Source organism: Megalops cyprinoides, chromosome 18, assembly GCF_013368585.1.
Source record: "Megalops cyprinoides isolate fMegCyp1 chromosome 18, fMegCyp1.pri, whole genome shotgun sequence".
In the NCBI taxonomy this organism is placed as follows: Eukaryota; Metazoa; Chordata; class Actinopteri; order Elopiformes; family Megalopidae; genus Megalops; species Megalops cyprinoides.
The window spans coordinates 12638828-12649836 of NC_050600.1; positions in this window are offsets into that span (position 1 = coordinate 12638828).

The following is an 11009-nucleotide window of genomic DNA, read 5'->3' on the forward strand; positions in this document are numbered from 1 at the left end:
CTCAGTATTTAACAATGCAGCCCTTTAACCATGAATGTTTACTAACAGAACACTTTTCAGTTTCACATCACCCGCTCCAAATAATATTTACTGGATTTTGCAGACCACACAAAATCTTCAGCTCTTTTTTAATATTCATGAGGACATACCTTCTGGAGGGGACACCAACTATTCTGGTGAAAAGGCTGTGCAGGGATTTACATATAATACTCATATTTATCGGCAGCTGGTAGATTTTCTGACAGTTATACAATTTCTCCACTGTTTTCTAACAGGCCCTTTGAGAGATCCACTGTCATCATGTTACCCAAAATACAAGTCAGCTACACTGAAGACCACTTATTTTTAAGATTAGAATGATTTAAAAATAGTGAAATTCTTTTGCAGCTCCCTAAAAAACTCCATGATGAGTGTTAAGCTTCCTTTCCAGAAAGCTTTTCTCTAGGGTGGACTCTTCAAGATGACCTGTTGGCTATGACTCAGAATAGGTGGGTGGGTTAAGATACAGACATCACCTAACAGTAATTTACATCAAATTGCAGAGTTATTTTTACCATGGCATGGTTATACTGAATCAAAATATTTTAAAATTGTTTAAAATCAATTATATCCATTCAGGAGTTTGATTCTCGAATTCTCTGCATTTTCACATGTGTAGTGTTTCTCAATCCTACTCCTGGAGCCCCCCTGTCCTGCATATCTTCTATCTATCTTTGCTCCAAACACACCTGATTGAAATGACTAACATGCTCTTGATTAAATCAGGTGTGCTCAGCTAATCAAAAGTGCCACTGATGAGTTCAGTCAGGTAGGTAGAGCAGGGAAAGATGGAAAACGTGCAGAGCAGGGGGGCCCCAGGAGCAGGATTGAGAATCAGTGGTGTATATTATCACTGCATACTGACTGGAAGATGTTATGCTCAGCAGTATCAACGTTATTGTGAAAAATACCATGCAAATGGAGGCATATCGCTAGTTTAATTGCCTCTACATTTTAATCTACAGCCTTTTACTACCCCTGTAAGGACATAGATCCAGATGCCGATCATCACTGCAGTATAAAACAAGCAAAAAAGCATTTGGTGAATGTTTTAATGCACAGATGTTGCCTGAGTGAATTTTGATTTATAACAAAAAACAAGTGACTGCATCACTGAAACCCTTTCTCCGTGTTTTTTCTGTTCTTTTCTTGTACCTTACAAAACTGCAGGCTCGTGTCCAGACTCCTCTCCTTTGTTTTGACAGTTTGACAGACAGGACACAGGTGTTGACATGTTGTCTCTAGGGTTTCAGAGAAAGTATGTATTGCGCAATACACCAAGGAAGTTCTTCTTATTTTTGCCTGGCTGAGGAGAGGTGAAGAACCTTATAACTTCAGTCTGTACTCAAAATGCAGTGTGTAATGCTCAGATAGATGGTGAATAAATACATGTTTGTGGAAAAAGGTTTTCTGTAATGTCATATCTAACAGTCAGCTTGGTATTTCCTTGGTATTTCACAAGAGTACTTTTCTGGAAGCTGATGCAAAACAACTTCGTAACCTCCAGCTGATTTTTTCCCCTACTGGTTTCCTGGAAGAGAGCAAGTAATGATCATATAACATCCTGGAAATTGTTTTCAAAATACCATTTTAAAATAATTTTTTAAAAAAAGAAATCAGCATCTCCTAGGTGGCTCAGTCAGCTAAGGCACATTTTCCAATGGCAGACTGGGCTCTACAGGTTCAGGCCTGAGTTGTATCTTTTAACAACAATAACTGCAAGTCGTTTGGGGGTCGAATATGGTTGGCCTTATACTGCCAAGTTAGGGTGAGCTTCATTAGCTGTCACTGATTCTTTGTCCAAAAGGAGCTCGCCTGCTGAATGTCACTGTCACCATCTCTTGCTTTTAGCAGGCCAGGCACAGTTTGTGTATCACATCAGGGTTTCAACAAACAGATAATAATTTCCACCTCCCATAACATCAGATTAACCCATACATAACATCAGGCCAATGCTCTCATAACATTAGTTCAACCCACAAACTCCAGGAGAAGCTCTGTAAAAGACATGCATCCCCTCTCTGAGAGCTGAGCTGGCAAGGAGAACTCAGTCCCTTTCCCCTCTTAGATGATGCTCTCAAACAGTATACACTCTCTCTGAGTGCAAGCTGAGGCCTAGGGCCTAGACATTGCTTCTTTTGAATTCATACTGTGTTATAACTTGATTATTCCAGTAGATCCACAGCAGTGAGACGTACAGTACAGGTCAAAATGGACACACCCACTTTTTCTTTATTTTTAATATTTATCTTCATCAAGTGTGTCCAGACTTTTTACTGGCGCTGTATTTGCATTGTGGCAGCCTGCACGGGCTGAAATCAACCAAGATTCTTCATCTCACTATTACATCTGCACCTCCAAAAAGCTCATTAAGCATCTGGAAGCTGGTAAACTGTTGTAAATGAGAGAATCACCAATACTCCAATCATTGTACCCATTTGTAGTGTACTGTAGTACTTGTGGGGCATGAAATGCCCATTGGGTACAGACAGTTATACAGAGGACTGCATACATTCATTACCTCCAGTGTTGGTGTAGTGAAGTGAGCATAATGGTGATTACCACTGGGGTGAAAAAAAGTGGAAAAAAAATTAAATGATTAATTACACTGTCTACTCAAACAGTATTTTGTGTCCACTGGCCTTCAAAGACTATTTCAGTCAGTAAGGTTACAGTTTGCTGTTCATCCATCACAGCCTCAGCAAGCATACTGTGATGGAATCGTCCCGTCAGCCTCCTGTCCAAAGGCAGGCACTCATTCATCAGATTATAACTCAGCTGTGCCAGGAACTGTGGCCACACGACTCCACCGCAAGCTGAGCGTACCCACAGAGCAGCCTGGAGACACGAGCATTTATGCATTCTTTCCAGGTGTGGGGCAGTACCACTTTGGTTAGTGTGCCAATATTCACAAGCTTGGCCATACCACACAAACAGCTGCCTATCACAGGGAAGACTAGAGGCATGTCTTCAGAGAAGCTGTAATAATGGTGATTTGACAGCAATCATGGGGCTTAAAGACATAAAAGTACACATTAACAGAGCAAAGACAAGAACTGTAAACCATCATTGCCAGATGTCTAATGTGTTCTTATGACTTGCAATATGCATATAATTAAACTAAGCAGAGAATCCGTAGACACAATTATAAAGCATGGATGTCATTCGATGGTGTAAAATGCTGATTAAAAATAGACCATAAATCAGAAAAACAAAGATTAAGAATGGATTGAAAGCATAAAATCCAAACATTTATATCAACACTCTCCTGATCTGTTTCATGCTCCTCTCTATACTGGTCACTATGCTCTTTGTGTGCTATGCTCAGTGCTATATACCCCACATCCTCCTCTGTATAACATGTATTTATCACATTAAGTGCATGCAAAATGATGGATATACATTCTGACCAGAAGACTACTTGCCCCTTTCTCTACACAGCAATCCATTACCATTTCACAGGAACTTAGGGTAAGATATTTCAGCAGAATCTCAGTGAGAGTTAAGGATCCTTGTTGCATTCAGAGCGATCCTTTTATCACCACAGGGTGATAATGTTTTCTTTTATCTGACATTTGCAAGGCTTTATCTCAAATTTTCTTCGGCAGACACATGCAGGTCACTGCTTGCAGCTTCATTACTCATCCTAAATAAAGAGGCAAAAAAGCAAAAAAAAACACGTTTCCAATGCTAATTTCTATGCAGCACCCAGGCAGAGCTCAAAAAACACACTGAGCACACACTGGCTGTGGGTGAAGAAATAGGAATTAACACAGTAAAGGTACCATTAAGTGCATAGTTAAAGCATACACTCCCTCATGAGTATAGGAACCCAGTTTTTTGTTGTTGTTTTTATTGTTTTCAATCATGGGGAACATCTTTGTTTGTCTATCATTCCAAAATGAGAAAGCACCAAACATTGAAAATACTTTTTCAGAAATGTAGGAGGAGGAGAAACGATCAGAACGAGGAGAAATGATGAAAACACCCACTGCCTCAGCATGTTTACAAATAAAATCATCCCTGCTTTTGTCTTTTTTTCAGAGGTGCATATCTCATATGTGTGGATGTGGTTTCAGACATTGTATCCTCCAGGATCCGGCAGAATGCTGCAGTGTGGGAGGATATATGGAGCAATCCTAGCCAGTGAGAGGAAAGTAAACAAGACATCATTCAAATCAATAACAATATCAATGGAGATAAAAAGGCCATTTAGAGAGCCACTCATCTCTATTCTGGTGCTTGAAGTATGACTCAAAATTAATATGGCTGTCAAGGAAATGTCATATACAATGAACAGAGTGCTTTGATTATGTGCAATTCATTGCATAATTGGTGCCATGCGCAAGCGGATTGTTTTGGTTAGTTCATCTATTTCCATTGAAATACACACACACTTAAGGCTTTCTAACCTGTGTACAAGGCAACATGAGCAAAAACAACAAAGAGCAATTTGATCATGGGGAGTTTTCTGGTTCATAACTGTCAGTCCCTTCTTAGAGTACATTAGTATAGAAAAACAACTGTAGTATTGCTCACCTGATCTTCTATGTATTTTCAGATGTTAAAAGCAGATCTTTAGGAAGATTTCTCTCGCTTTGGTGATGAATTTCAACCAGGAAGGATGATCTTCCTTTGTGCATGCAAATAGAAGTCATTGCAAGTCAGAATATCCCTTGTTCAAATGTCATCTTGAAATGATCAGCAAGCAGAACAAAATCAGAACAAAACATAAGTTTCAGTCACAAATATTGACCTAAACCCAACTGTCACCTGACACCTGTTGACTGTAGTAATGTTTCAACAATATGATTAACCTGCCACAATTTATTTAAAACTTGTTTGCATAATTCTAGCATGTATTTACTTATTGTGTATCTCTGCCAATTTGTGTGTATGCATGTGCATGTGTGTGTTAGTGTGTAAAAGACAAAAAGGACAAGGGCAGAAAGAGATCATACATTAAATAAGATCAGGGTGTTTTCTGCAATCCCCTGTGGGTATTGCTTGTAAATATTGGTTTCTGTGGAAAATTAAGAGTTGTTATTGAATTAAACAGAACAGGAGCAGTGAGAGCGAAAGAGGACTATAATATAAAGGTCACAGGAGAAAGAATATTGAGTTCTTTCTTAAATGTTATACACCCCTCTAGGCTTTTACTGATTTCAGTAAATCACTTCCGACAGCCAAAAAGATTAGTTGTTAGTTGCTGGAACAAAGCATTTACTTAGATGTGATGAGGTAACAGGCATAATTGTAAACATTTACACAACCAGAAACATATTTTCTCATCAAACGGTTGGCAAAGAATAGCTATCAAGAGTATAAATTGTATTGAGGATTAACAGTGAAGTCCTATTGGTTTCCCTCAAGAGAAAATATATTCTTTCAACTAGAATGCACTAACAGCTGCACATCAAAAGTTATGTTTTGGGTAACTGTAGAGCATGTGTGCCGGATAGGCATAGTCTCAGGACATTTTGTTGCGCCAAATTTCGTTTTAGGGTATTCAGCTACAACCTATGATTTATATCATGGCTAGAATTCCAATGTGATGTGTGGGGGATAAAAAGATACCTTTATCATCAACAAATGAGTTACAATCCATTATCCTAACATATTATAACTCATTACACACCAGCAGGATCCACAGCACCCTCTTGTGGTAAAAGTTAAATCTTCCAAGGATGGATATGTTCAGATACAGTATGTGGCACAGGTCGCTTGATTGCCTTTTTCAGCTAACATTAATCACGGTCCTCACTACATCAGATCACTTTGGGATGGAACGATTGGAATGCATTAATGCTCCTGGATGAGTGTTAAAGGCAGAACCGCTAATCCATGTCAGACGCATAGGACAATACAAGGTGCCAATATCCTTGGTAAGTTTGGAGTCCTGTACATTTTCTCTTCCGGGGCTCTAAGGATGATTGAGTTGCTCCTGCTCTGGTTGGTGATGAACAGCATCATCCAAAACCTGCTCCTCCTCTGAGGAAAAAAAAAAAAAAAATGAGGATTTGGAATGAAGCCAAACAGCCTGCCTCAGGTCCCTGCTTCCTGTAGCCTCTAGGGCTACATTATGGAGCTGCTTGCATCTTGTCCTGTCTGCTGCAGCTTGTCCTCTCCTCCCGCTGGGCAAATACACATGAGCGGCTGGACAACAGACGGAAGAAGACACATTTGAGCTGAGTAGTCCGGAAAAACATCCTCTCACATGCTTGGTAACTAAGCAACACAAAGATAATCGTCTGTTCTCGAAATCAAAGGAATACTAAAACATGTGTGGTCAAGCAGTCCATGTTGAATCCTGCTATTATTCTCTAAATGAGATTGTGATGGTGATAACCTAGTCCTAATTTATATGTTTTAATACTTATATTTCTATATAACATATACCAAGTGGACTACCTGTGACACAACGCTTGAGTTAAAACTAAACCACCTGAATAACCTATCAACCAGACAAACATTTCTGTTGATAAGGACAAAAAGCAGCCAAAAACAAACAAAAGTATTTGACCAATAATCAGCAGTCAAACAAAACCAAGATTTACTCAGCATCGTTCTTCTTGTCTGAATTGGTTTAAAACAATGACAGCAAATATAATGATGATATTGCCATATTACATCTGTAGGTATGTGGGTGACACTATTTTCGGAACGTTTAATTAGGACTCTGTTCCAAACAACTCCTTGCCTCTTCAGGCTTATTATGTACATTCTGTAGAGGTGAGAGCCCTAACAATCATAACATTGAAAAGACATAATCTTTAAATTTACAGATCTATGACTATTCATGAGTTAATGGTATAATATTAATGTGCACAATGTGGGAGAACTGGATCATCTCTTTTGTTTTGAAGGCATCCCTCCAGCGACCAAAGAGTCTCCGGATTTATTCCCTGACCTGATGGACACATTCATTTACAACCTTTCATTTGTTTGTTTCTGTTTCGCTCTTCTACTTAAAGGTTTTCAAGAGTTTCATTGGACTGCCTTTCCCCGGAGTCAGGGAATAATTTGCCAGTGTTTCAATTGGCTCCCAGTTTTCTGGCTTCTGGATGACCTCTGGATCATGTACTTTTCACACAGATCTGTAAAAAAAACTGTTGATAAACTGATTGATTGTCAAAGTTTTTTTTCCTGAGAGGCTTGGAAAAACGCCTGGATTATTAAAATTACAGGCTTTGAAAATGTCCAAGTTGCAAAGTTTCTTGAATTAACAGTAAGCTTCCAATCCTCTGTAGGCGTGATGAAGAAAAATAAATCGATGAAACTGTTTTATTGCTATGCATTTACTTAATCCTTCTTTTTCTGTTGGCCTCCCCTTGTGGTTAAGGCTATTTATTACCTAACAGTCTTCACTGCAGGTCCGCAGCTTGACCCCCATTGTAAATCAGACATAGAAAAGACAACCAGCCGGCATCAGAACACCATTTCATTTATGTTTGTCCAAGAGAAAAAGAAACATCCGCCAAGAATACTATGAAAAACATGGAATTGGGAAAGCTGAAAACTCTACATGGGAATATCCATGACTGCATTGCTGCCCTGTTACACTTCAGAGTTTATAATAGAGACATGAGAAATAAAATTAAAAAAAAAATGTGAAAGCGGTTTTCTTAGTCATTACGGGAAAAAAGCATCTGAAATCAAGCCTTGGTAACTTCCATGTATGCAGAGTTGTATGAGGACAAAGGGCACAAGGTTAGTTTAGCTCAGTGGAGCAGGGTACTTCAATCACTCTGTAAGATGTTCAGCTGTGGTTTAACCATCTCCAGAGCAGTAATAGCCAGGAGTGGTCTATATAGACATTAATGAAGACAAAGAGCAACATTTTGATCGACCTGCATTCAAAACCCTGCAAAATGAGTCAGTATAAGGAGCTACTTCTCCTAATTACTGCATAACTTTTAGGAGGATCTAAGACACCAGTTTTTACCAAAGCCCAGGCTAATATTGAGCATTTTCAAGTGACTACTCTGTACTGTGTGGTAAAAGAGTATGGCACAGTGTCACTCTCTGTACTGTGTGGTAAAAGAGTATGGCACAGTGTCACTCTCTGTACTGTGTGGTAAAAGAGTACGGCACAGTGTCACTCTCTGTACTGTGTGGTAAAAGAGTATGGCACAGTGTCACTCTTTAGAAAGTAAAATCCCCTTTTTGCAAAGACTGATATTTGATTTTGATTTGATTTATTAAGAATTTTAGAGTAACACTTTCATACCAATTCATATCTATTTTTACCAAACAGAGTGAATGTTTTAAAAACATTTTGAATACTTCAGCTATATAGTATGATATAATATCTGTGGTACTGTAAGATGTGCAGGTGTCTGCTTCACATGTGACAGATGTGGTGAGCTCATTGACTTCTAGAGAAAATCATGCAGTATTTTACAGGGAAACTTTGTGAAAATCTGTGAGAGTTCAAGCTGACTCAGAGTGCATTTTTCTGTCTGGCCAAAGCTACTGAAGGTCTTAAGACCAGAATACATTTGCAGAATTTACTGTGATGTGACACAAATTTCGTGAATCCTGTAGCGGGACAGAGATTTTTTTGTTGTAATTATTTGATGCAAGCCAGGGATTTTGTGTAGTACACTTATGAAAACACAGGAGTGCATGCACAAAAGGTGTGTGCTACCACATGCAAGCTGGTAAAGTATATACCATGTTAAAAGGGGCTTGTTTGCTTTGTGTTATGAACACCTGTGCACTATGACAAGGGTGAAATGGGAAAGCACACATGTATAGCATACTCATCTCATTAGCAGCAAATCAACACAGAACAGGCCTGTTTTCCCTGTGACAGAAAGTATTGAATGCAAACAGTCATAATAGACTCAGCAATGGTGTCGTTAACCCAAAACTCACAGCACATTACAGTATAAACTCACATAATTAGACAGAGAACACTCTGTGCCCAGGCATGAAAGCTTTATGATTTATCTTTTTCCTTTGGTTGTGGAGCAAGTCATCATCTACTACTGTCTGTTGCATGGCATTTTGTGAAGTTTTCCACTTTGAAACTTTAACTGTTGTTGAATAATTCAACAAATCTAAGCACGCTGCTGTTGAAAAAGATCACAGGTTTTAAAAGTTAAAAGCTTAAAAACAGAAAAAGAAAGAAACGCATGACAACAGTGAAGTGCTGTATTCCATGAGGGAAGAAAATGTGGAGATGATGGATTCTGGATATCTGACAAGTTAAGAAGCCCCCAAATTATTTAAAATAAAGAGGTTTTCAATACAGATACCGACTATGCTACAAGTAAACAACAACATAAATTTCAACATTTCTGCAAAGTTTCCATTTCAGAAAAATACGTACACCAAAACATGCAAGCTTTGGTAGCTTCCTTATTTATTAAAAATAAAAAAAACGTCAGAGAAAATAATAAATTTTGAGAATGACAGACCTCCAATGTTTTCACATTACATAACATTTTTACATGTAGTTTAAGGCGCAACTGGGGCAATATTTACAGGCAGCAGGAAACACTGTGATTGGTTTCGGCGATCTAACTATGGAGTGGTCATTCCTCCATTCACACATGGATGAACCCAAAGAAAATTCCTTTGAAGTGTATAGGCTAAAATTACAATATGCCACACCAAAAGTCATAAACCATATATTTGCACATAATCCTGTTCCTGCTATCTTTATATATTATACATAGCAACTCTAAATGAAAAAAATATTTTTTTTTTCACAGAATACTTTTATAAGAGGAAAAGTTTTAATCAGAAAAACAAAGCTTGTTCTAAAATAGATATATTTAAATTATAATTCTGCATAACTGAGGCTAAGGGCAATTTAGACAAAATACTTCCTTGTTATTGCTTTGAATTCTTGCTTCTGTGCTACTGAAAGAGTCCAGTGAACTTCATCATTTTCAGCCTGAATTATTTATTGCTGTTTATGAAGCAGTTGCTGTGATTGTCCCTCAGCGATTTTATATCAACCATAAACTAGAAAAACAACAGGAAGGATCCCAGAACCAAGGAAGTGGTCAGTAGTCAGACTGAGATAACAGCCCTTCCACAGACAAAAACTTTTATTATATATACAATAATGTGTGTGTGTGTGTGTGTGTGTGTGTGTGTGCGTGTGTGTGTGTGTGTATGTTGGCTCATACTGGTTTTCTAATGCCCACAAATCACTGAAATGAATTTAAAATCACTCTTGCAAAGGTCTTTGGTGTCAGTCCATCAACATCTGCAACATCTGCTTTACATGAGATGGTTTGTGACAGCAGGCACTGAAATAGCATAATTCTTCATTGCACTGTCATAAATAAGACTGTTTCTGCAGAAATGTACGTGGTACAGCAGACTGAGTGGCAAGACTGTTTCAGGGTTTGAATCGAATGCCTTACATTTCAAGAAAAAGAATAAAAAGTAAAATGTTTATTCAACTGAATGTTCTGAACATTGAGTTACAAAAATACTGCATGTAAAGCATCCATTTTATGTTGCCCAGCAGAAGTGTGAAAAATCACAGCTGCAGGGCTTGAGGAGCAATGACTCAGTACTTTCAGTATGGACAACAGAATCTTCTCAGACACGTGACAGTGACATAATGTCACAAAATGAGGCAACAGACTGCACAAAGCACAGTCTCCGGAAGCAGAATACTCTGCTGGGTGAATTCAAAGGAGAGCAGCACTAAAGGTAACACAGGTATGGTGTCCTCCCCTGTGGACACAAGGGAGAATAACATGGCAAGAGATTTGCACAGCCAGACATAGTTTCAAAGTCGAATCTGACACCATGTCTGCAGGGTTTTTCATACTGCCAAACTTTAAAGCTTGAACATGCTCAACATTTCTCATGAGCATGGGTTCGGGTCTGTGCAATTTCACACCACCAGCCAAGCAGCACAGTTTCCTTCAGGGGGGAGAGAATGTGTGTCCCATAAATGAGCAGAAGCCTAGCCTTTTAGAGGCTGCAAGTTGCCTTAT